Source organism: Schistocerca nitens, chromosome 1 (genome assembly GCF_023898315.1).
Source record: "Schistocerca nitens isolate TAMUIC-IGC-003100 chromosome 1, iqSchNite1.1, whole genome shotgun sequence".
Lineage (NCBI taxonomy): Eukaryota > Metazoa > Arthropoda > Insecta > Orthoptera > Acrididae > Schistocerca > Schistocerca nitens.
The window spans coordinates 1310865253-1310891361 of NC_064614.1; the positions used below are offsets into that span (position 1 = coordinate 1310865253).

The following is a 26109-nucleotide window of genomic DNA, read 5'->3' on the forward strand; positions in this document are numbered from 1 at the left end:
AAGATAATTCAGCTAAAGGAACAACAAAATTCAAGTGCCAATTTAGATCACTACAAGTTAGTGAATGGAGTATTATTCTTCAGATGTGGGAAGGACAACAATCCAGTGGTGTGTGTGCATCCCGAAAGAATAAGAGGAGAAATTAATTTGGTTCACCCACTTATCATGGTGACATTTTGGAGTGGTTAAATGTGCAAACAAAATAGGAGCCTACTGTTATTTTCCGAATATTAGGAGGAAAGTGCACAAACTAATACAAAAGTGTTTAATATGTCAGAAAGCAAAACCGGATAATAGAGGTAGTAAAGATGTTCTGCATTCAATTATTCCACAAATATTGACATCATGTTACCACCCTCAAGGCAATCCAATAGAACGAGTTTCTTCCAGGAATTAAACAGATTCATGTGTACATACTGTCACAATAAACAAACATCATGGGCTAATTATCTGTCGGAATTTGAGCAAATATTTAATAATCTGCCACATACCTCAACTACCTTCACTCCAACAGAGCTAATGTTTAAGCTGGCTGAAAAGAATTTCTGGATAAACCATTTGCCAAAGCACGAAGCTCAAAAACTAACGTGGGAGGAAAAGATTCGACTAGCACTTGTCAGTTTGACTGAAAAGGCAGCACAACGGAAGATGACATATGATCAAAGGATACACTTGATTCAGACGTTTCATCTCGGAGAAAAGGTTTTATTGAGGCGACACCTGCATTCCTCGAAACTGAGAAAGAACACCAAGAAATGGAATCTTATATATACCTGACCATACGTTATTGTCAGTATACCAAATCCGGGATCAGACTTGTTGGCCTATCCTGATTCAAAAGGGGTACAGGGTTTATTCCCACATAATGGTATCAAGAAATTTTTTGAAGGATCTTAGAACTTTGACACCGGACCTGAAGAAGAATCAAGAATGGATTTTTATTATTATTTGAGTGAATATATCTATATGTTTATGTGGTTGATAGGTTAAGAGACAGTGAGATTACTCCTGTGATAGTTTAGAATAGATAACAGACTGTAGCATCTGCTAGTGTGTGTATGTATTGCTATAAGTGACAGCCATAGGGAGTGTTAATGTGTACCTATATTCTCTCAAGGCATAACAATCATACGAACATGGCATGTGAAACTTTAAACGTAGTAATTATGTACGGAAGTACGTTGAAGGCAGGACGTGCGCTGTTCGCGGTAAAAACAACTGAAGTGTGAAGTGAAACTACAGTCGATAGTATCACCGCTACGAACAGTTAAAGAGACTCGCTGGTCGCGCGAGAGAAAATTTATTATATTTAAAAGTTCTCATTATGAATTCTTTTTCAGTTGAATTAATTTAAGAGTTTTAATTGAATTTTTAAGAGTTTTAATTGAATTTTTAAGAGTTTTAATTGAATTTTTAAGAGTTGGGTTTCTTGTGTTTTCATATTATTGACACGATTGTTGAAAATATGTTTTCTATTAATGTTCATGAGAGAATGACAAAGATTCTGCGAATGGATGCTGAGCTAAACGAACATACGTCACCATTAATGCTGTTTAATTGCAGGTGGATCTGCAGATCAAATAACGATAATAATAAAGATCAAAATTTTTCAGATATTTGTACTGCAAGAATATAATTTTATGTGTATTCGATGTCACATGCCTATATTTTAAAATTTTCCTCATATATGGACTTGAATTTTATCCATAATTTCGTACTTGAAAACAAAATTTGGACAGATTCAGTGCCTTACTTCCACCTGAACTATATCAAATCGAAGATTATATTAAGAAAATTTTTGGGAGGAATACATTCGGTACGTGCTACAGCAAAATTAAATTAACACAGTTTCTTTTGCAATACTTTGGACGATCTGCAGTTGTGATTCTGAACTACTTCAGAATTGAGGACAACAATAAAATTCGCAATTTTCAGGACTGATGGATATTCCAGTCTAGTACAGATGGAAGAATAAATGAAACAATTCCGACTTTGAATTCAACGATGAAATATGGACTTCAGTGCCTTAATCCACTCTCAGGGTGTATACGGGGACAAGGAAAAAAAATTCCCGGATTATTCCCGGATATCCCGTTTAAAAAATATGCGTTTCCCCGCGCTAAAATACACGTTTTCTGTGCTAAGTGGCAGTAGGTTTTCCGTAGATTTTCCCCCAGAACTGTAAAACTTATCAATCCTTTGAATGGTTAACGTTTTATACAATCACGTAGAACTTCCCAGAAAAAAAAAAAGGAAAAGACGGGGCAGAGAAGTTTTGGAGAGACTTTTAATAAAAAAAGGGAGAGAAGTTTTGGAAATATCTTAGATTTGCAGCAACATATATGCTGCATATTTTCATATTACGAAAGTATAAATTCGAACTGCACCGAACACAGCGCGTTAGTTTCCGGAGCGTTGAAACCGAGGTTGCAATGTCCTTTTGTAAGCGAGTCATATCTCAAGCCACTTATCTCGCCAGCTGATGACAGCAGCTATTCAGAGCATAGGACATGTGTTATAGTCAGCCAATAGCAAGATCACTGGTTACGTAGTGCGCGAACACGCAAGAGGAAAATTTAACGGTTTACATTAATTTACACAGTACCATATATCTACAAGAAAAGCTAAGCTTTCACATATAATATTGGTCTCTAAGCTTAACACGCTACAACAGAAGCTAAGCTTTCATATGTAATATTGATCTTTTTTTGCATGTGTTATACTTTAAGATACATCACACAAATGTGCCAGTAAATTTAAAATTATGACATAAATGTCTCTGCTCGAAATTCTTTTAAGTGGCTGGTCCTCAAACTGTTCAGTTTCGAACGCTCTGCGATTTAGATATCCATCCCACTTTCTCACACGTAACATAATTCATCTTGCGTAAAAAGAAATTTACTTTGAAAGTAACGCTTTTCTAACCACCGTTCGCAATACTATCTGGAGACTGTTAGAAATAGGTTCGATTTACCAGTTGCCACAGAGTGTTAGAAAATGGGCATTATTGTGCGTGTGCAACTGCAGTGGTGTAGGAAGCCCACATGTTCGTGTGTATAAAGCACTAAGAGAAGTTACATTACACCATAAAAGAAACAGGGCATCAGAGGATACTCCAAAAAGCATCGGAATTTCGTAAACCACACTAAAATGCATAATTAAATTTTCTTGGAGTACCAGTACTCTACGATCTCATTTTTGGTTCTTTATTATGGCATAATGCCAAATATGGCTTAAGATGGCCGACCGAAGTGGCCGTGCGGTTCTAGGCGCTGCAGTCTGGAACCGCGAGGCCGCTACGACCCCAGGTTCGATCCTGCCTCGGGCATGGATGTGTGTGATGTCCTTAGGTTAGTTAGGTTTAACTAGTTCTAAGTGACTAATGACCTCAGAAGTTGAGTCCCATGGAGCTCAGAGCCATTTGAATTTTTTTTTTTTTTTTTTGGCAGAAGATGATAACATGCACTTGAAATTCAGCGAACAGTTGGAACTAGCCAATACTGTAGAATGAAACACTTTGTTTCAAATAAAATGATTGCCTCAGCGGAAAGATTAATAAAGCCAAATTTCTTTAGCAAACTTGCAAAAATAACTTCACTGTTCTGCAAGGCGATTAATGCTTGACTGCTACTAACTTGGAAATAAAATAAAATCAGAAAACTGAAATTAATAATATATTTTTACCCTCCGTAATTATGTGAATGTATTTTAATTCACTTGATAGCTCCCGGCCACAGAAATCCGTTTTGTTTTCATTTGAGCTGTACACGAAGAGAAGCAGCGAAATCACTTAACGTAAACACGGGTCATGTGGAGGTTAACCCACTACAACTCTGTGCAAGCGTGAATCTGGCAGCTAGGGCAAACGAGAAAAATTTTTCTCGTTTGCATCTGGCTGCTTGCTGTTACTACCAATACAGGTAACAGCCAAACTTCAAGTAGCGGGAGAAGGTACTGATTATATGCGAGTCAAATGCGCATGCGCAACAGACCGCTGGCAAATGGTCAAACGAAGCTAATGTGAACAGTTGTGACGTCATGCTCATAGCAAGCAGTTTATTGTTACGAAGAATTACAGTCTGCGCCCTACGGCCTTTGACATATTTTTGCTATTTGCTGACGCTTGTGCGTGCACAGTGTTTTGTTGTTGTAAATTGCACATTTCCTTTGCCACTAAAGTTTAACTTTTTTCCTTCTCGTTGACATATTATTGCTGCAGTATCACTCTCCAGTAGCAGTATACAATAACATTATTTGCTCGAGAATCAATGCTGCAGTCTAAATTACAAAAATTTAACTGAAAGCTAAAACAATGAAAAATTCCCGGAATTCCGAAAAATTCACGGGTTTTTCCCGGTTTTCTCCCGGATGACAAAATTCCCGGGTTTTTCCCGGATTTCACGGTTGTCCCGGGTCGTATACACTCTGACTCTCTTCCAGAGATTTATTCAGTCAGAACCTTTCCTCATTCCACTTTAAACCTGTTCCATGTTCACGTCCCTGATCACCGGTTCCTGAGACCATCTTGCTGTTTCTATGGCACATTACCAGCTTTTGTCCTGTATCGCCACTCATCGCCTGTCCTCCACCAAATGCTGTATGTCTCCTACCTGCTGTCCGTACCCAGTGTTCCTGTTTCATCGGCCCCACTACGAGCTCTCCGCCTGCACCGTCGAAAGAAAAAAAAATTTTTTTTTGAGACACTGTTGTAAAGATTATTTTGGCTATGAGGCACTTTTCTATCTACCTCATCTATCAAGTTTTATACATTTCAAAATCACTTTGTTTAGGCTTTCCTATCATCTTTAGTACCTGAGCTGGGGTCTATTCTTCTGGGTTTTCCAGGGTTTCCCTGTGAAGGCCAGCTCCCAAATGGGTAGACCTTTTCCGCAATCATACTGATTTATATCTTCCCTGGTTATGTACATGGGATGCGGATATACCCCGGTACATGTAAAAGTCACAGGCTCGGTATTCTGGTAACACAGTCTTAACATGTTACCCATACACTATGGTAAATTTCTAAAAAACTAATCTTCAAAATATTTCTCTTTTGTGTAAACGAGCCAACGAAATTTACGGTTAGCTCGCAAAGTGTATTACCATTAACTTTGCTCACTGCAAGGGGGCACACTGTCTATTCTCATGGTTGTATATGACACTACTTCTGTCTGTTTTACTTGCTACTTGTACTTTAGTAATCACTGTTGATACAACTGCCTCGTGGTCGAGATACGACTTTCCATATGGGCTTTCTCTGACGGATTGCATTTATTTGCTGCTATTGTGTAACACATTTGCATCACAAATGGGCTTCCGCAACACCTGCCTGTTGTCGGTAGTTTTCAGAGAAGACATTTAGTAATGTTTCACACGACATCTTTTTACGCTCACGACTAACAAGACTAATTTTTGCAATTGATTTTTTGATCTCTGAAGCACCTTCCAATCATGACAGTATGATTGCGGAAAATTTGTACTAGCAATCTGATGATTTCTTTTAGGTTTCCCTGGGGGTGAACTGGTGGCAGACAGGAAGATCAGAGTACATGAAAAACCAACCTCAGAACAGGATAACATTACTACTGAATTGAATGAAAGCGCTATAATTGTTGCGAGTTTGATGGTGTTTCCGACTGAGTACTAAAGATCTGCACGCATATTCTAAGTCCCGTCTTACTCATATATGTAATGCATCACTAACTCTAGGCATTTTTCCAGAGAGACTGAATTACGCCATTGTTAAACCCTCTCTCAGAATGGTTACAAGTGATGTCGATAACTACTGACCTATTTCACTGCTCACATCGTTTTCCAAAATTTTTGAGAAGGTGATGTATTCTAGAATATTATCTCACCTTAGCAACTAACTGGTATACACGCAGACAAGAAAGAAAAATTACCAAATTTTTCCTGGATTTCCTGGTTAAAAACACATTTTTCCTGAATGAAAATAATTAAAGTATGCATACAAATTCCACCAAATACAGCACATTAGCTTCGAAAGCACTGAAATCAAGATTGCAATGTACTTTTGTCAGTGAATCATAGCTCTGTCACGTGATACAGCCATCCAATGTCAGCAGATTTTCTGGGCATAGGACATTTAATGTAGTCAGCCAATAGATCACTGCTGAATAGTGTGAACTTGCAAATAGGAAACATCGATATTTTAAATTTAAATGCATACCACTACATGACTGAAGTCTAGCAGACCTCTGTGGAGTGGAAACATGCTGGCTCCTCAGTAGGAAAAAAATTAAAAGTAACTCAATCTGCTAGGAAAAGGCTTGTGACAGTGTTGTGGGATATTGGTGGACTTTGCTGAATAAGGCCCACTGTGAATGCTGCGCACCACAATGGTAGAAATTAGTTGAAAATTGTGGTGACAAGGTAGGAAAGTAGGTAAAAGATTTAAGTTCATTTGTAATTTTTTTGTTTTATTACCTATTAAACTTTGGTAGTAAGATTATTGTGTGTTACTTTCCCAATCTTCCCTCCTACACGATAACTGACCAAATTTTACAACCATTAAATAATAAAACACCGCCAGCTGGTTTCTCTCTGTGACTTACCTAAGGCATCTGACTCTGTGAATCACAGTATTCTCCTGCATAAATTGAAGTTATATCAATGGATAATGCCATATCTAAGCAAAACAATGCAGAAAGTTGTACTTAGTAATTCAACCAATGTAGCTCGGACACACAATTCTTACTAAGGAGAAATCAAGTCACATAATTCTTACTAGTGAGAAATCAAGTATGGGGTTCCAGACAGCTCGTCTTAGCTTCACTATTGTTCCTCACATATGTAAATCATCTAACATCCAATATAAACAAGCAGAATTAGTTTTTTTGGAGACGACATTAGTACTGGTTTTCTGAGAATGACCTCATCCGCAGTTTTAAAAAGACACAACTATTCAGCTCTTCACATCTAGGGTTACTACACCAATGAGAACTGTAACACACAGTGAGGAAATAATAAATACGGTTGAAATTTCAAAATTATTGGGTGTCCTTATCTATGATAATTTAAACTAGAAAAAGCACATTTTGGAACTACTTACACAAGCAGGCCAAGACATTGGGATTACGGATTTACTTCAGACTTTGTACACCATTAGTAGGCCATTAAAAGACATAATTTGAAAGTAGTAAGGACACTACTCCAGCAATTCTGAGAAAATCGCAAAAGAAGTCTTACAAATCTGCCATGTGATTAGCATTCGCGCATGGAAAGGCAGTCACGGACAAAGTGATGGTTCGAATCCTAGTAACACTTATTATTTAAATTATATATTTTTCATCACTTGTTTCATTATTTTATTTATATGACATTTGAGAGGAAATATAAGAAAAAATAAAAAACCCACAAGTATTTTCATGAAGTTGTAATGTATTTCATATGTTATCTGACAATTTACTATTTGTAATTAAATTTTCAAGGACAAGGGACAGACTGACTTGGAAACCCCAAGTCAAACATCGATAAATAATTATGTGAATGACGTTATTAATAATAAAGTAAGTCGCAGTGTGACGGACCAAGACAGAAATTTAGAATGTCGGATATGCTCTTGACATCACACATTGCAGGATGTAACGTCGTATAGACATGGAAAACATAAATTGAAATTTCATGCAAATACATGTGTTCTTTCTTTCATTATGTTACCTCTCAAATATCACAATAATGAGAACAGTGATGAAAATAATATAGAGTAAAGAATAAGTGTCAGCGGGATATAAACCGTCACTTCATCCACGACCCACTTGCCTTGTGCGAACGCTAACCACATGACCACAATGAACCCTTTGCACAGGTACATGATTTACATAAAAGATGTAAAACTTCTCTTACAATTCACTCGGAATTGCCCGGGTAGTCCACCTAACTACCTTCACATTATGTTGTTTTAATGGCCTACTACGGGTATACGAAGTTTGAAGTAAATCCATGATCTCAACATCGTGGCCTCCTCTTGCTAGTTCAGCCACATCTGCACTTAAAACTCCTTGTCAATCTTCAGGACAGACAAATCAGTAAGTTGATACATTTTCCACATTTTCATTCAATAGTGTCATATGGAATAATGTTCTGGGATAACTCATCTTTAAGAAAGAAATTCTTTGTTGTCCTAAAATATGCTCTAAGAATAATACAGGGTGCGATCAATAAGTAGTAGGGCAGAATTAATTTAAATTTTTTTCATTGAACTATCTGGTACAAATCCTTAGTATTCCTCGAAGTAGCACCCTCGTGCTTCGACACAACGCATATAACACTATTCCCATTGCACGTATGCCTTCTAGAACTCTCCTTCTGTGATTCTCTTTAGAGACGCCATCCCGGCATTTTGGATGTCTTCTACAGACTGAATTGGTGTACCTTGAAGTCCCACTTGAGCCAGGGAAACAGAAAGTAGTCTGCTAGTGACAGATCTGGACTATATGGAGGGTGAGGCAATGTGGCAACCCTGTGCTTGGCCAGGTGTTTCAACACCCACAGTGCGCAGTGGCATGGTGCATTTTCATGGTGCAGCTTCCAACAAACGGCAATGTCTGGTTGCACTCTCAGGATGTGTTTGCGCAATCTTTAAAGCACTTCCACATAAAATTGGGCACAAATTCCCAGTAAACCACACCACCACAGTCAAAAAAGTAAATGAGCACAGTTTTCACCCTCGACTTGCTCATTTAGGCTTTCTTCAGATGCAGGGAACTGACGGCGTGCCACTGACGGCGTGCCACTGAGGGCTCTGGCATTTGGTCTCTGGGTCATATTCAAAACACCACGATTTGTCGCCAGCAATGACATTGTGGAGAAAATTTTGGTTTTATAGGACACAGTTCCAAACTTCCTGGGTATTTACACATGATTCAGTTTTTGTTTGTCAATCAGGATTTTTGGCACAAACTTGGCGTACACCTTTCGCACGGCCAAATCCTCGTAACAATTTTTTTGGATGGTACCGTGCGAAATCCCCAACTCATCAACTATCAGACAAATGTTTAAGTGGTGGCTGGAGTCCAGGAGCACCTTCACATTCGCCACATTTTCATCAGTCCTTGAAGTTGACGGGTGACCAGCTCGCTGGTTGTCTTCGATGAGCTCCCACCCCTTCCGGAACAGCTTGTGCCACTAACACTGCAGTGGCTCTAGGCAGCATCCCTGTAGGTATCCTTAATCATTCCTAATGTCGCCGTCACCGTTTTCCCGAGTTTCATGCAGAATTTGACGACATAGCACTGCTCGAAATTTTTCTCCATCTTGAAACACTGCCACACTACTGAACGGAGGACGGACGGACGGACACACATGCGCGCGCGCGCACAAACACACACACACACACACACACACACACACACACAAACACAAACAAAAACTATGTGCTCTCTCTCCGCTTCCCTGCAGGTGACTGAAAATGTCAGTCTCTCCGGAAGCTTCCACACTATCATGCCCAGGCAGTCCAACCTCACTCCACTGCTCCATTTGCACTACAGAGATTCAGTCCTACTACTTATTGATCACACCTTGTATGTGGTTCTCACCCAAGATCGTCTTGTAGACATCTGTTTAACGAGTTAGGCATTCTGACTGCTGCTTTACAGGTATATTTATTCCCTCATGAAGTTTGTCGTAAATAATTCACTACAGTTCAAAAGGATCAATGATGTACATAAAAATAGCATTCATTATTCCACCATTAAGGTTGTCTTTTGCACAAAAATTTTTTTTGTTACCCAGTAATCCACATACCATACTCTACAGTAATTGTTCTGCAGTCCGCTTCAAATCCCAGTTATCAAAATTTTCTCAATATCGTTCCTCGAAAAGATCGCCTTCCCTCCACGAATTCCCATGGACCTCCGTGAAATTTGCATTTTGTTCAAACCAACTGATAAGAAATCTAGCAGGTCTCTAAATTGCTTCAATGCCTTCCCTTAATCTGACCTGATGCAGATCCCAAACACACCAGCAGTACTCCAGAATAGGTTGCACTAGCCTCCTATAAGCAATCTCCTACACAGATGAACCACACTTTCCTAGAATTCTCCTAATAAACCAGAGCTGACCATTCATCTTCCCATCACAATCCTCACATGCTCGTTCCTTTCCATATCGCTTTGCAATGTAATGCCCAGATATTTAAATGATATGACTGTGTCATGCAAGACACTATTAATGCTGCATTGGAACATTACAGGTTTGTTTATCCTACACATTTGCACTACCTAAACATTTTAGAGCCAGCTGCCATTCACCACACCAACTATAAATTCTATCTAAGTCACCTTGTATCATCAGACAGTCACTCAACTTTGACATCTTCCTGTACACCACTGCATCATCAACAAACACCTGTAGATTGCTGCCCACCCGATCATTTATGTACATAGGAAATGATACTAAACAATTTGCCTCAGAACACAGCTCACAACATGTAAACCAACAAAAGAAAAATTACATAAAAGTACTTCATCAAAATATTCAATACTTTGGTAACAAAAAATTAGAAGCAGAAGTACTCCTGAGTGAAGTAAGATCAGACATATTATGCATAAGTGAACATGGACTAACTGAAAGTAAAATACGTAATGTTGCAATAAAGGACTACAAACTAGCTAGTTACATCTGAAGATCTAAATATAAGGGTGGTGGCATTTGTATATATATTAAAACAGGTACTCTACTAAAGAATGTAAACAGTGAAGCTGCAACATTGCCCGTAGCTAGAGAAAAAGACTTTGAAGTTACTGGTATAGTGACAGATGATTTTAGAGTATTTTGTGTGTACAGGTCACCATGTGGCAATATTAGCATCTTTCTGGAGAAAAAAAAAAAAAAATGCTAGCTTATTGAGAATGAATGTGAAGCGAAATCTTATTATATGTGGAGACTTCAACATTGACATGGGAAAAAGACACAAAAATAAGACAAGATTTTGAAGAATTGTTAATACAGCATAACATGAAAGTAACAATAACTGCACCAACAAGAGTGACTTCACAAAGTGAGACAGTTATGGACAACATAATAATAATTATTATTATGTGTAACTATGAGTCACATGTAGTTCGTACAGAAATATCTGATCATCATGGACAACTAATCAGCTTTTGCAGAAGTAATGACACAGTATCAGAACCAAAACGAACAACCAAAGAAATTAGGATCATCAGTGAACAAAATATCAACATCTTTAGAAACCCTACAGGCCCAGTGTGTAAATGAAAAATATGATGCATTTATTTCAACTATTAAGTACCATTTTAATGTAGCATTTCCCAAAGTAAAGTGACAAGAAAGGCTGCAAGATCAAACACAGTGGATTACCAGTGAAATACTAGAATAGCGAAGGAAGCTTCAGGACCTGAGATGGATGGGCGAAGCTGAAAACTATAAAATGTTAAAAAAGAAGTATAGAAAAACAATAAGAGAAGCCAAGCTAGAGCAATTGACACCACCATAACGAACTCAAAAAACAAGGCAAAGTCAGCACGGAATGCAATCAATACTGAAAGAAAGGAAAAAGATGGGTCAAAACAAAGGAGGTGGTTTTAGGGCAATTAAAATAGACAACACAGTGGTCACAGATGGTATGGAAATAACAAACATACTGAATAATAACTAGATCAGTGTAGTAGAAAATTTAAAATTGGAAAGAAATAGTCAAAAACAGAAGGGTATCAAGGTACCAAAAAGGTCATACAGTACTATGTTCTTAAGACCAGTCATGGAAGATGAATTGCGGAAAACTATACAGAAACTGAAGTCCAAGAAATCAGCCGGTGATGATGAAATATCAAATCATGTAATAAAGCTGGTAAGTGAGCAGATAGTAACACCACTGCTGAACATAGCAAACTGTTCTCTCAGAGATGCAGTTTTTCCAGAAAAACTGAAGACAACAAAGGTGGTGCCAGTGTACAAGAAAGGGTATAAGGATGACCCCAACAACTACAGACCAGTTTCACTGATATCAGGTTTCTTGAAAATCCTAGAAATGCTTATGTATACCAGGTTAGTTAATTATATCTAAGAACAAAGATGATGTAACTTACCAAACGAAAGCACAGGCATGTTGATAGAAACACAAACAAACACAAACATACACACAAAATTCAAGTTTTCACAACCAACAGTTGCTTCATCAGGAAAGAGGGAAGGAGAGGAAAAGACGAAAGGATGTGGGTTTTCACACACATATCCATCCGCATGTACACAGACACAAGCAGAAACGTCTGCTGCAGAAACGTCTGCTGCAGAAACGTCTGCTGCAGAAACGTCTGCTGCAGAAACGTCTGCTGCAGAAACGTCTGCTTGTGTCTGTGTACGTGTGGATGGATATGTGTGTGTGTGCGCTAGTGCAGGGCTTCCCAACGTGTGGTCCGCGGACCCCTTAGAGGTCTGCCGGCTCTTTCTAGAGGGTCTGCGCCCACCTTTCACCAAACCGTGTAAAATAATGAGTTGTTGTTGTTGTGGTCTTCAGTTCTGAGACTGGTTTGATGCAGCTCTCCATGCTACTCTATCCTGTGCAAGCTTCTTCATCTCCCAGTACCTACTGCAACCTACATCCTTCTGAATCTGCTTAGTGTATTGATCTCTTGGTCTCCCTCTACGATTTTTACCTTCCACGCTGCCCTCCAATGCTAAATTTGTGGGTAAAATTATTGAATAAAAATGTGAAAATCAAATTCATCACTATTTTTTTTTCGTGTGAAAAACAAGTGTACTTTTACTTCAGGCCGTATTCCCAAGCAGCCTTTGCGATTCCTAAGTGAAAGCATACACAGTTTAGTGCTGGAGAATGCGGCTTTTCTGATCGACAATACGAGGGTCGTTTGTGCGCTGAAACCTATAACGCATGCACGGAGCGAGCTTTGTCGACCAATCACAGCACTCGCTGGCACGTATGCGGCCCCAGGCATCATTAAAGCTTAAACTTGCTTTGTCAGTGCACTACCTATTTCATAAGCCGATTTTTGACCTTCAAGTTGTTTTCATTCATCTCTAAACCAAAGACTATTGATACTTCTGGGGGGGGGGGGTCCATTGGGAACATGGCACTTGCATTAAGAAGCTTTCACTTCCCATGGGTTTCGCTCTGAAATTTAAAGTTACTGTGATCTTGACTGACTAGGCATCCACCATGGATTTATGACTGAAGAAGGGGTCTGCCAGCTGACAAAGTTGGGAATCCCTGTGCTAGTGTACCTGTCCTTTTTTCCCCCTAAGGTAAGTCTTTCCGTTCCCGGGATTGGAATGATTCCTTACCCTCTCCCTTAAAACCCACATCCTTTCGTCTTACCCTCTCCTTCCCTCTTTCCTGATGAAGCAACCGTTGGTTGCGAAAGCTTGAATGTTGTGTGTATGTTTGTGTGTGTATCAACAAGCCAGTGCTTTCGTATGGTAAGTTACATCATCTTTGGTTTTTAGATATATTTTTCCCCTGTGGAATATTTCCCTCTATTACATTCATATCATAGATTAGTTAATTATTTGGACAAACATAACATTCTCATACCCTCACAACATGGTTTCAGAAAGGGTACACAATCAGCAAATGCCAGTCTAACGGAATACATTTTACAGTCCTTGGATGAGAAAAAGGTTGTCTCTGCAATGTTTCTGGATCTTTCAAAAGAATTTGACACCACTGACCATGAAATGCTGATACAAAAATTAGGCAACTATGGCATTCGAGGGCAACCAGGTGAATGGATAAAATCATACTAGTGCAACCGCAAGCAGTATGTATCATCAGCAAACTCATACCAATCAGAAACCAAACCCATCAAATATGGAGTGCCGCAGGGTTCGGTAATGGGGCCATTGTTATTTCATGTGTTTGTTAATGATATAGGCGTTGAGGAAGAAGAAAAGAAAATATTGTATGCTGATGACATGACAATACTAAATAGTGCCCAAAATACGGAACAGCTTGAAAAAAGAGCATACATATTTGCAAATGTCACAGCTCAATGGCTGCTGGAAAATGAACTGGTTATAAATCCAAAAAAAGACTATGTATGCAGTGTTTAAAAACAAGGAGAAGGCTGTAGACATGGATTTAGAGGTTGATGGAACAAGGCTGGAAGAAGTAGAATTTGCTAGATTCTTAGGTATTCTTGTGGATAATGAACTGAAATGGAAAAAACATATTAATAATGTCTGTAAGAAACTGAGCTCTGTCATATTCTTAATGATGCAGCTATCACAGTATTCAGACAAGAACCTTCTGTGTACAGTGTATCAAAAAAAAAGAAAGAAAGAAAGAAAGAAAAAAAAAAGAATGAGGACCATTTTAAGAAGAAAGACCTCTGAAACGTGCAGAAACTGTTTCGAGAAGTTAGGTATCTTAACTTTTCCATCATTGTATATATACAAAACAATTATGTACATCACAAAAGGTAGTGAGGACTGGATTACAAATGCTAGTGTACACACCCACAATACAAGAAGGAAGAATGAAGTACGGAGCATGCCCCACCGACTGGCAATGCTAGAAAAAGGACCCCAGTACTCTGGTATCAGACTACTAAGAAGTCTGCCTAAAAACCTGCAAGATAATGTACTTGACAATGACTTTCCAAAGAAACTTAAAGACTATCTCATCGAAAAAGAGTTTTACAGTGTTGCAGAATACTTACGCCATTAAATTTGTATATATTGTTATTCATTATCAATATCGTAAAAATGTAAGTTAAATGTGTAGAAAAATAAGTGATAATGAATGTTAATACTTTGACATGTCCTATATTACACGTACATTGCTGTACATGACGTAATCTTAGAGGATCAAATAAAATTCAATTCAATAATGGTCCTGTCACACTTCCCTGGGGCACTTGTCTCTGACGAACACTGGTCTTCGAGGAGAACATATTACTTAAGAGGTCTTCAACCTCAAGCCACTCACATGTCTGGGAACCTATTCCGCATGCTCGTACGTTGCTCTGCTGTGAATCATACCTTTCTTCTGTGTAAGCTAGAAGAGTACGGGTTGAGAGGATTAGCTTTGAAACTATTTACCTCCTATTTGAAAGACAGGAAACAGTGTGTAAAGCTAACTTATAAAAATAATGAGCAGCTCCTATAAACCAAATCAATCTTCAGGACACTTCAATGTGGCATGCCTCAAGGAAGCATTCTAGGGCCTTTTCTGTTCCTTGCATATGTAAATAACTTATTTGATCCCCAAAATTGGATGGTTGTAAGCTATGCCGATGACATATCCTTCATCAGCTGTGACAGTGATATGCAGTCTGCAGCTAACAGTACCGAGATCAGTTTCAATACTCTGTCCGCATACCTTACAGTAAACAAGCTTCTTGTAAATAAAGACAAAACGATAATAATGAAGTTCATCTTCAGTTATAATGCTGCCATAACTGATACTGTATTTACATCCCCATTGGGTCTTGGATATGCAAATTTGCATAAATTTTTGGGCATCATTGTTGATGAACACTTATCATGGGAAAAACATGTAGATTATATTTGCAAGAAAATCAGTAGAAATGTGTATCTACTGAAACGGGTCACAGCCTGCTTGGACCATGATACTTTGTGCCAAATATATTTTGGGTTGATTCATCTGCACCTTCAGTATGGTATTGATATATGAGGTGGGGCATCAGCAGTTTATATAGATAAGACTTTTTGGATTACAAAAAAAAGGCAGTAAGAAGGGTAGCCAAGGTAAAGAAGAGAGAGCCATGTAGAGACATATTTAGAAAATATAAAATTCTTATGGTGTACTCCATGTATATACTGCAGACAGTCATGTTTGTGAAACAAAATCCTGAATTTAATATGACAAACGGTAATGTACACAACTATGATACACGGGGAAGGGAAAATTTTCATGGAATTGTGACCAATAAAAAGGCAACGGACCATAGCCCACATAGAATGGGAACAATTTTCTACAATGCACTACCCTGTGAACTCAAGAAAAGTGCCATCTTGGAAAACAGTGTATACAGACAATGTCTCCGATATATCAAAGGTATGAAAGAATGTAATTATACACTGTATTATGTGTACTGATTATTATAAATATAAGCTAAATTGTGTTACACTATAGAGGAATCTACTTGTAGTGCCCTTTTGAAAAACAGTGTGTACAGACATGTGTCTGATCCATATGTTGTTATCAAAAAATGTAAATATTTCACTGTATATGTGTAATGTAAGCTAAATTTTCCTGACAATGTCCAAAAACTTTTTGTTATATGGACAGTAAATAAATAAATGAATAAACCTTTGTTAACAGTCAGCAGTGAGACCACGTGTCAAATGCTTTTCGGAAATCTATAAATATGGAAACTGCCTGTTGCCCTTCATCCATAGTTTGCAATATATCATGTGATAAAAGGGCAAGCTGAGTTTCACAAGAGCGAAGCTTTCTAAAATGGATGCTGATTCTTGGACATAAGCTTTTCAGTCTCTACAAAATTTATTATATTCGAACTCAGAATATGTTATAGAATTCTGAAGAAAGCCGACGTTAAGGGTATTGGTCTATAATTTTGTGGCTCATTCTTTTATCTTTCTTAAATACATGAGTCACCTGCTTTATAAAATGTCTGATAAACAGCAAAGTAAAATTTGAAAACAAGTTGAGAAAGTTTCTCCTTCACAACTCCTCCTATTCCATAGAAGAATTTCCATTACCGTAACGTGCAAAAGGTGGTGGGAAAGAAACTATCATTTCATATCTGTATATCTCTTTTTTTTCTAAAAAAAAAAAAAAAAAAAAAAAAAAAAAAAAAAAAAGATTACAAATGTTCAGCAATTACAATGTACAAATTAATTTGCAACGTGAATGTAGAATGACTTTGTTCATGTCATTATGATTTATCATGCAAAATGATCCACTGAACAAGCTAACTACCTAATTAACAAATTCATGCTCATCCTTCACACTAAGCCTTGCCCACTCAATCCCATGTGTGGCTTCAATTTCTATCTTCCTGGATTCAGCTTTTTTTCTACTGGACAAATACAACCAACTTTTTCTAATTAACCTGCTGTTTTGACAAATACTTACATTTATCTCAAAAATATGACTGCTGTCAATTTTTGAATTTTGTCAACTTATGTATTTTCTGATCATTATTCTTTCTGTCTTGAGTATTCTGTCTGTTCCTGCAGTGATATCTGTTTTGAAAATGGTTTCACTTCCTTATATTATACCTGGTTGTGTAACTATTTCCTAGCATCTTAATTTGCAGGTCACTGAGGTGCTTTTCATTCTAGTATTCAATGCCATACATTGTGTTTTTGTCAGATGGTCTATTCTATTGTGCCTCATGACCCCTCATGGACTCCTTTCGAAAAATGTGGATTTAGAGATGAGGTTATGCTGTCTGCACAGTACAAGAAGTCTCTGGCCTTTCCTACTGCTATGTTTCTATGGTGTCAGTTTCAAAGGCATATCTTGGTATATTTATCCTCTTCCACTTGGGCATAATAGTATCTTAATGTTGTCTTTGTTCACATAGGTTATTGTCTGCTTGAGCAGGTCACAGAAGTTTTGCACCTCTTCTCTGGTCTTTGTTGGAAATTCTCTCTCATTAATGAGGATACTGGTGATCATGAGTGCAAGCATTTTGTTTGCTGTTGTTAAAGTTACTACTGCATTCTTAGTGCAATGGCTTGAAAATCAATTATAGAATCAATGCTTTTATTTTTATTATAAACCTAATTCCAAAATGAGGGAACTGTTTTGTAACACACTGTAGCGCGGCGAAATTCGCCACATATAACACTACAACAGCGTATTTACGTAGCTTATACTAAGAAATACCAAGTTTGGTTTATTACATAGTATGCCCCAACAGAACAAATAGTCCTGTCACGGTCGCCAGTTGTAGTGGTTAATAAAAAAAAATAAATGTGAGAAGAGTGACCGTGAAAAAAGGGAAAGAAAGAAAGAAATGCAGATCGGACTTTGTATTTCAGAAAAGCTATCGGACTTCGTTATTCGGAAAAGCTATTGTTGGGGTGGTCCTTGTGGCGTTTTTGAGCAAAAGTTAAACCAATTTTCACTACAAAAGTTATTGAAAAGAAACAGAGAATAACAGAATGTAACTGACAGGGGGAAGTGGCGTAGACGAGAGATCATCCTTTACCAGATTAACTTATCTTCTTTCGGGCGGCGTCCACGTCTTCAAAAATCTCCTTCATTTCAGCATGAAAAAATCTGCTCCGAAATCTTGCAATAGTCCAGGGATCACTAATTTATACCAATTAAAATCATCTTGATACTGTATGCAATTTAATTCACTTTGCTACTTCCATCCACCGAATTTCTTAATAACTTCCACAATGTCTACACATTACAATCAGATCAAGATTAGCCATTAAGTTTTTATGTCAGCATCGGATCACGCCTGCCTTAAGCTATGGCTATCAAGAGACAATTGAAACGGAATAAAAAAAGAAAAAAGAGTTAACAATTTTAGTATTTTCTCTCTGCCGTCGAGCGCTCATACCGCTGCGATGGGATATTTTTATCTGAGGGAACGAATGTAGCACGGCGAAATTCAAAGTCCCGCTACATCGCCCCCTCGACTGTCACGCTAAAACATTTAGCGTGGCAGGCTAGCAAACAATAGAATAGATATACCTAAATGTCTATTATACATATTTTCCCAGGAAACGCCACGTGCATACTTAGAGGATTATCTTTGTCAATACTTGGTTTCTAAATCTATATACTACATTCAATTGCTACAGTTTTGATCCTTTTTACACAGTTAATATATATTTACATACAGTTTGTTTGAACAAGCTGCTCGCCAGCGCAGTTAATGTCATGCCCTTCCAGCGTTGGTTTCCCAATGCATCTCTGGCAGCACGTAGTCTTTGCGCATGCGCAGTAGCATCACTGAATTTCGCGTGCGGCAGTTTCAAAATCGCTGTGTTATGACAGTCTTCAACAGTATTCACTTTCACATAGTGTTCATTACAAGTTGTTATTCCAGCATAAATGGCGTGTTAAGTCCGGTGACACCATAAGATTGAGCGTGTGCATGATCTGAAGCAATGTCTATGTCTTCTGTTACGACACAACACTCCAGGTCCTTGTGCGTTTTCATGACTACAGCAGCCAATTGTAACAAGCGCCATTGTAGACACAGCACCCAGGTTGTTACTCCCTAGAATATCGGTTATCTCACAAGCCGAGGGGGCTGCATCCCCACAGACATTTGAAACCCTTTGTGCACTAAAACAACATAATATAATGATAACTAAGTTGAACATGAGCAAGTTGCTGTGGAAACGAGATCATAAATATTTGTATTGAATACACGAACATTAAGTTATACAGCCTAAGAACACAAACGTTAATTTATGGAAATTATATACTGCAGTTACACTTGTACACATAATTATGAAGAGAAGGTAAACCCAGGTGAGTACACTTACTGAATGAGAAAAGATATTCATGTAGGAATGAGACCTACGCAGGTTACATTGGTTGTTAATTGTAAATTATAAGGTGAATCAACAACTAGTTAGTTATTTCAAGGCAACTACAATGAGAAGAAATAATAGCTATTGAGATCAGTAATGACATATGTGTGTAGCAGAATGAATGAGGACGTAAGAATGAGTGATCAGTATGAATGAGTTAATATTTAAGTTAATATAAGAAGGTAAGTTACTGTGAAGTAGTTGATGGAGACAAGAGATTATTTGAGGAAAATATTATTAGAGTCTTATGAGAATGGAAGTGCCAAATGGCCCCACGTATGTGATATATTAATGTTTGATGAGGAATATGTTTAATGTATAAGGATATATATATATTGACGAATATGTGAATAAGGAATGAGTGAGAATGTTTGGTAATATTGTGCTACATAGAGAAGTGAGTAAACAGTCTACATCTTTAAGATTACGTAAGAATTTCAGTTTGAAAGAAAACATTGGTGATGAGTTAGAACACGTGAGTACAAGACATTAAATGTGAATCTATTTACAGTGCCCTTGAAAATGAATGAATGAATGCAAGAAAAACAGAGTGAACATAATGATGATTACAGCTGTGGAGATAAGTGTGATAAGAACGTAGCTTGGAAACACATTAGCTTTAATTTATGGCAGAAGTGTAACTTGGTAACCTTTCGTTAAGTTTTGTTAAGCCAGTGTGTGGAAGAAAACATTTATAGTTCGTGTTCAGACAGGAGAATGATATTTTAAGGAACTTAAGTTGAAATATAGTTTTTACACAGCCCTCATGTGAATACATTTGTATAGAAAAAAATTTTTTTTTACACAAGACAGAAAACCCTGAGGAAGCAAAAGATAGAGTTATTAAGGCCGTTTTGCGATTCGTACAACACCTCCACTTAAGCGAACAGATGACAAAATTACATCTACGTTGAAGACATTTGACTTTTCAGGCTATGCCAGGTAAGTGCCAAGGAGCAGTGACCATCCGTGCAGCCGACGTCGAGCAACGGACAGTGAGAAGGAGACATTTTACGGTCAATTATAATAATATGTTCTTTATTTATAATTTATAGAAAGAAGTGAGATATATATATATATATATATATATTACACCACATACATGTTGTTTAACCTTCACTAAAGTAGAAGAAAGTCCATGGTTGAACTCTTGAGAGGAAATTTGATATGTTATTATGTAATACACATTATGAGAGAGACAATCTCTGAGATACATTTTCCATTTGTGTAGATGGTATCCACAAGAAGTGGAGATATTGAGGAAGTACTGAGCAGCTATGTGATTTACTCATGCAAGGATTTGTTAATGTATAATACACTTAGTCATATGAACAGCCAGAACACAAACACAGAATCTGTCATGATGTTACACTACACAGACTTGACGTACGGACACTTACATTTACCCATGATTTGGTAAATTGTAAGCACCTCCTTTCATACACCCCTTGAAGGTGATCCAAATGTTATAATGTATTATGTTCTCTTTCATGTAGTAGCTGTAGGATTTGGTACTTTATAGCTAGTGAATAGTTTCTTCCAGTCTATCTTTCTTTCTTTCTCCATTATCCTACCACCTCCTGCAGCTGGGTATTGTTTGTTTATGGAATGTAAGAATATATTGTCTGACAGTAAACTTTCAGGTATGAATAAAAAGACATGAATATTAATGGCATTACAAGCCTGGTCAACCACTATCCAAGATATGGAATCAAAAGAACGAGACAAATAATAAATCAAGGAAAGCCCGTGCTTTAAATATTAAGTCTGATATCCCTTGGCACGCCCAAACCTGAATAAAAAATTAATACCCCAATAAAAGAAAGCCAATGGGACTTAGTATAATTTTTTTTAGTGTAAATATGTCACATGCAGATTCTTGTAAATTTATATGTATTTGTATGTGTATTAAAACTTTGCATATTGTCAACATATTTTCAACTGTGACCACGAAATGTAAGCTTTCATAATTAACGATGTAAACATGCTTGGACAAAGTGAACCGTTAAAATGTAAATATTGCAAAAAAGTGTTGCAAACTGTGAACGTTATAAACGATGAATTTTGTGTTGTTTGTGAAACTTATGGTACATAAACCAAATAACTGTTTGTAAATCGATATAAACTGCAATTTACTTTGACGATAATGAGGATTTTCACACTGCAAATGAACGTTTGTTGGCAAGTGTAAACAACGTGGTGAAACACCTACCTTTGCGAACATCGACGCCGTTGTTCCTGGCCGGCCTTCAGATGCTTTAGAGACAATAAACTCAGCACCTGTCGTAGGCGATGTGGAGACTGAAAACTACATCGACCACATATGCCCCGGGAACAATAGTCATGAAAACGCACAAGGACCTGGAGTGTTGTGTCGTAACAGAAGACATGGACGTTGCTTCAGATCACGCACACGCTCAATCTTATGGTGTCACCGGGCTAAACACGCCATTTATGCTGGAATAACAGCTTGTAATGAACACTATGTGAGAGTGAATACTGTTGAAGACAGTCATAACACAGCGATTTTGAAACTGCCGCACGCGAAATTCAGTGATGCTACTGCGCATGCGCAAAGACTACGTGCTGCCAGAGATACATTGGGAAACCAACGTTGGAAGCGCACAACATTAACTGCGCTTGCGAGCAGCTTGTTCAAACAAACTGTATGTAAATATATATTAATTGTGCAAAAAGGATTAAAACTGTAACAATTGAATGTAGTATATAGATTTAGAAACCAAGTATTGACAAAGATAATCCTCTAAGTATGCACGTGGCGTTTCCTGGGAAAATATGTATAATAGACATTTAGGTATATCTATTCTATTGTTTGCTAGCCTGCCACGCTAAATGTTTTAGCGTGACAGTCGAGGGGGCGATGTAGCGGGACTTTGAATTTCGCCGCGCTACATTCGTTCCCTCAGATAAAAATATCCCGTCGCAACGGTATGAGCGCTCGACAGCGGAGAGAAAATACTAAAATTGTTAACTCTTTTTTGTTTTTTATTCCGTTTCAATTGTTTCTTGTTAGCCGTAGCTTAAGGCAGACGTGATCGGATGCTGACGTAAAAACTTAATGGCTAATCTTGATCTGATTGTAATGTGTAGACATTGTGGAAGTTATTAAGAAATTCGGTGGATGGAAGTAGCAAAGTGAATTAAATTGCATACAGTATCAAGATGATTTTAATTGGTATAAATTAGTGATCCCTGGACTATTGCAAGATTTCGGAGCAGATTTTTTCATGCTGAAATGAAGGAGATTTTTGAAGACGTGGACGCTGCCCGAAAGAAGATAAGTTAATCTGGTAAAGGATGATCTCTCGTCTACGCCACTTCCCCCTGTCAGTTACATTCTGTTATTCTCTGTTTCTTTCCAATAACTTTTGTAGTGAAAATTGGTTTAACTTTTGCTCAAAAACACCACAAGGACCACCCCAACAATAGCTTTTCCGAATAACGAAGTCCGATAGCTTTCTGTAATACAAAGTCCGATCTGCATTTCTTTCTTTCTTTCCCTTTTATCACGGTCATTAACGATTTTGAAAAAACCATTTTTATTCACGATTTCTTCCATATTTTCAACTTTTTCTTCTCTTCTTATTTTTTTTTAATTAACCACTACAACACTGAGTGGGCTTTCAAATGTAAATTATGTATCTTTTGAGACAGAGCACCATGTATGACAATGTCACCAATTTGATTAGGCTCAATCCTGTTCTTGTGTGATGGTGGGTGTTTGGGTGACTGAAAATCCTCTGAGTCATTGCTGGCTACACACTGACGTAGCTTGCTCCTACTTTCTTGTTGGGTAGGAAAGTGGAATTATTTCCCCCATATGACGTTCCATATTGGAGTAATGAAAGCAATCAACCTTAATGTAACAAGCTCTTATTCACAACAGCAAATAAAGTTGAACCTATACAAATCTCAATGTGTAACTTTACTTAAGCATGTAGAGGAGCTACGGCTCTAGTTTTAAAGAATAGTTGACTATGTAGTGGATACTGCTTAGAACAGTTCAAGATGGGAGAGACCTCATATGGTATACAATCACTGTAAAGAAACGTCTACAGAAACAGATACTACTGCATAACAGATGTACAACAAAGCATAAAGGCTATACGTAGAGACACACTAAATAAAACACATTTGGCTATTAAGAGAGCAATGCATGAGACCTTCCATGACTATTGTAGCAGAATTTTGTCAAACGATCTTCTCAAAACCCAAAGAAATTCTGGTCACATGTAAAGGCCACTAGTGGCAGCAAAGTTCATGTTCAGTCACTCGCAAATGAGATGAGCTGAAACTGAGGGTAGCAAAGCAAAAGTTGAAATGCTTAATTCCATTTTCAAATGTTACTTCACAAAGAAAAACTCTGAAAACCTGCCCCAACTTTCTCCTCGCAATACTTAAAAAATGGTCAAATAAGCATTAGTAACAGATGTGTTGAGAAACAGCTGAAATCATTAAAACTGAACATAACTCCAGGGCCCAATGGTATCCCCTATCAGATTCTATACTGAATTTGCAGCTGAGTTTGTACCTCCTCTAACTATAATTAATCACCGATTCCTTGAACAAACAAAAAATAAAATAAAAATACAAATTCATGTCTAGTAATTGGAAGAAATTGCAGGTCACGTAGAAGTGATTAAAAAACTATTGTCCAGTATCCTTGACATCAATTTGTTGTAAAACTTTTGAACGTATTTGGGGCTCAAACCTAAAGAGCTATCTCTAACAGAACGACCTCCTCCATGCCAACCAGCACTGATTCCAAAAACATCAATCATGCGAAACCCAACTCACAATTTTCTCACGACATACTGAACACTTTGCATCAAGGCTGTCACGCACATGCAGTATTTCTTGAGTTCCAGAAAGTATGTGACTCAGTATCACATCCACACACTATCAAATGTATGATCGTATGGAGTATTGATCAAAATTTGCGATTGGATTGATGATTTTTTTGTTTGGAGGACACAATAAGTTACCTTCGATAAAGTGTCATCATCAGACGTAGAAGTAACTTTGGGTGTGCCCCAGTGCATTATATTGGGACCCTTGTTGCTAACATTTTAATCTAACGACCTTGCGAAAAATATTAATAGTAACATCAGATTTTTTGCAAATGATGTTGTTATCTATAATGAAGTACTGTTTTAAAGAAACTGTATAAATGTTCAGTCAGCTCTTTGTAATATTCAAAGTGGTGAAGAGAAAGGCAAATCTCTTTAAATATTCAGAAATATAAAATTGCAAACTTCACAGAACCAATCATGTTAGTATCCTATGACAGTAATATCAATGAGACACATATGGAGTCTATCAACTCATACAAACATCTGGGTGTAACACCTTATAGGGATGTGAAATGGAATGATCACACAGGCTCAGGTGTGGGTAAGGCATGTGGTAGACTTCGGTTTACTAGTAGAATACTGGGGAAATGCAATCACTGTAAAAAGAAGATTGCTTACAAATCACTTGTGCAATCCATCCTAGAAAAGTGTGTAGGACCCAAATGAAACAGGACTAACAAGGGGATATAATGAACACATACAGAAAAGAGCAGCATGAATGGTCACAGATTTGTTTGACCCATGGGAGAGTCTGTCTCTCTCTCTCTCTCTCTCTCTCTCTCTCTCTCTCTCTCTCTCTCTCTCTCACACACACACACACACACACACACACACACACACACACACACACTGAACTGGCAGATTCTTGAAGATAGACACAAACTATCCCGAGAAAGTCTGTTGAAGTTTTAAGGATAGGCTTTAAATGATAACTCTATGAATATACTACAGCCTCCTATATATCACTCCTGCAGGGATCACTAGGACAAGATTAGATTAATTACAGCAAACATTGATGTGTTTAAACAAGCATTTTTCCTGCACTCCACATGTGAATAGAACAGGGAAAAAACCTTACTAACTGATACAGAGAAATGTACCCTCTGCCATGCATTCACAGTTGTTCACAAAGTATAGCAGTAGATGTTAACAAGCAAATGGTGGCACTCATAATATGTCAGTACAACCTAATACTAGTGTACCCAGCATATCTTTCTTGAAAGACTAAAGATGAATTGGCAAGAGATGCAAACTCTTACTAAAAGCCTCTGATAGCCAAGTCAGATACTTCTAATATCATGACAGATTAGTATAAGAATTTCTGAAAAATTCAAACTGTCCTTAGGAGTTATGTCAACAAGAATGGCATGGGGATTTCAGTTTAATGTCCTGTCAACACTGCAGTCATCACTATCTATCAGCTTTTTCTCAAGCACTCTGTTTGCCAGTTCTGTAAAGCCGATATGCCCAAAGGCTTCAGGTTGCTAAGTGTTTTGTGACTGGGCACTGCTGATCTTTGTGACTCAACACTTCAGCATGCAGTAGTGCAGCTATTACCAGGCCGTGTCATTTGTTTCATTTCAAAATGCCCGACAGAGCAGCTCCCGGTCTGCCGCACGAGTTGTCCCTGTGTGTCAGTTTTGCTTTTGCAGATATTTAGCACACAGCACAGTGTTTTGCAGTCATAAGTCGGCATTTTTGGAACTTGTTCGTATAAAGAAAAAAGAAACACAATTAC

General features: G+C 37.8%; 1 protein-coding gene across 5 annotated transcripts in view; it reads right to left on the minus strand.

Moving 5' to 3' along the window:
- LOC126202869 (serine/threonine-protein phosphatase 2A 56 kDa regulatory subunit gamma isoform) overlaps nt 1–26109 on the minus strand; it is a 408052-nt gene that overhangs the window by 169125 nt on the left and 212818 nt on the right. The window lies entirely within an intron of this gene.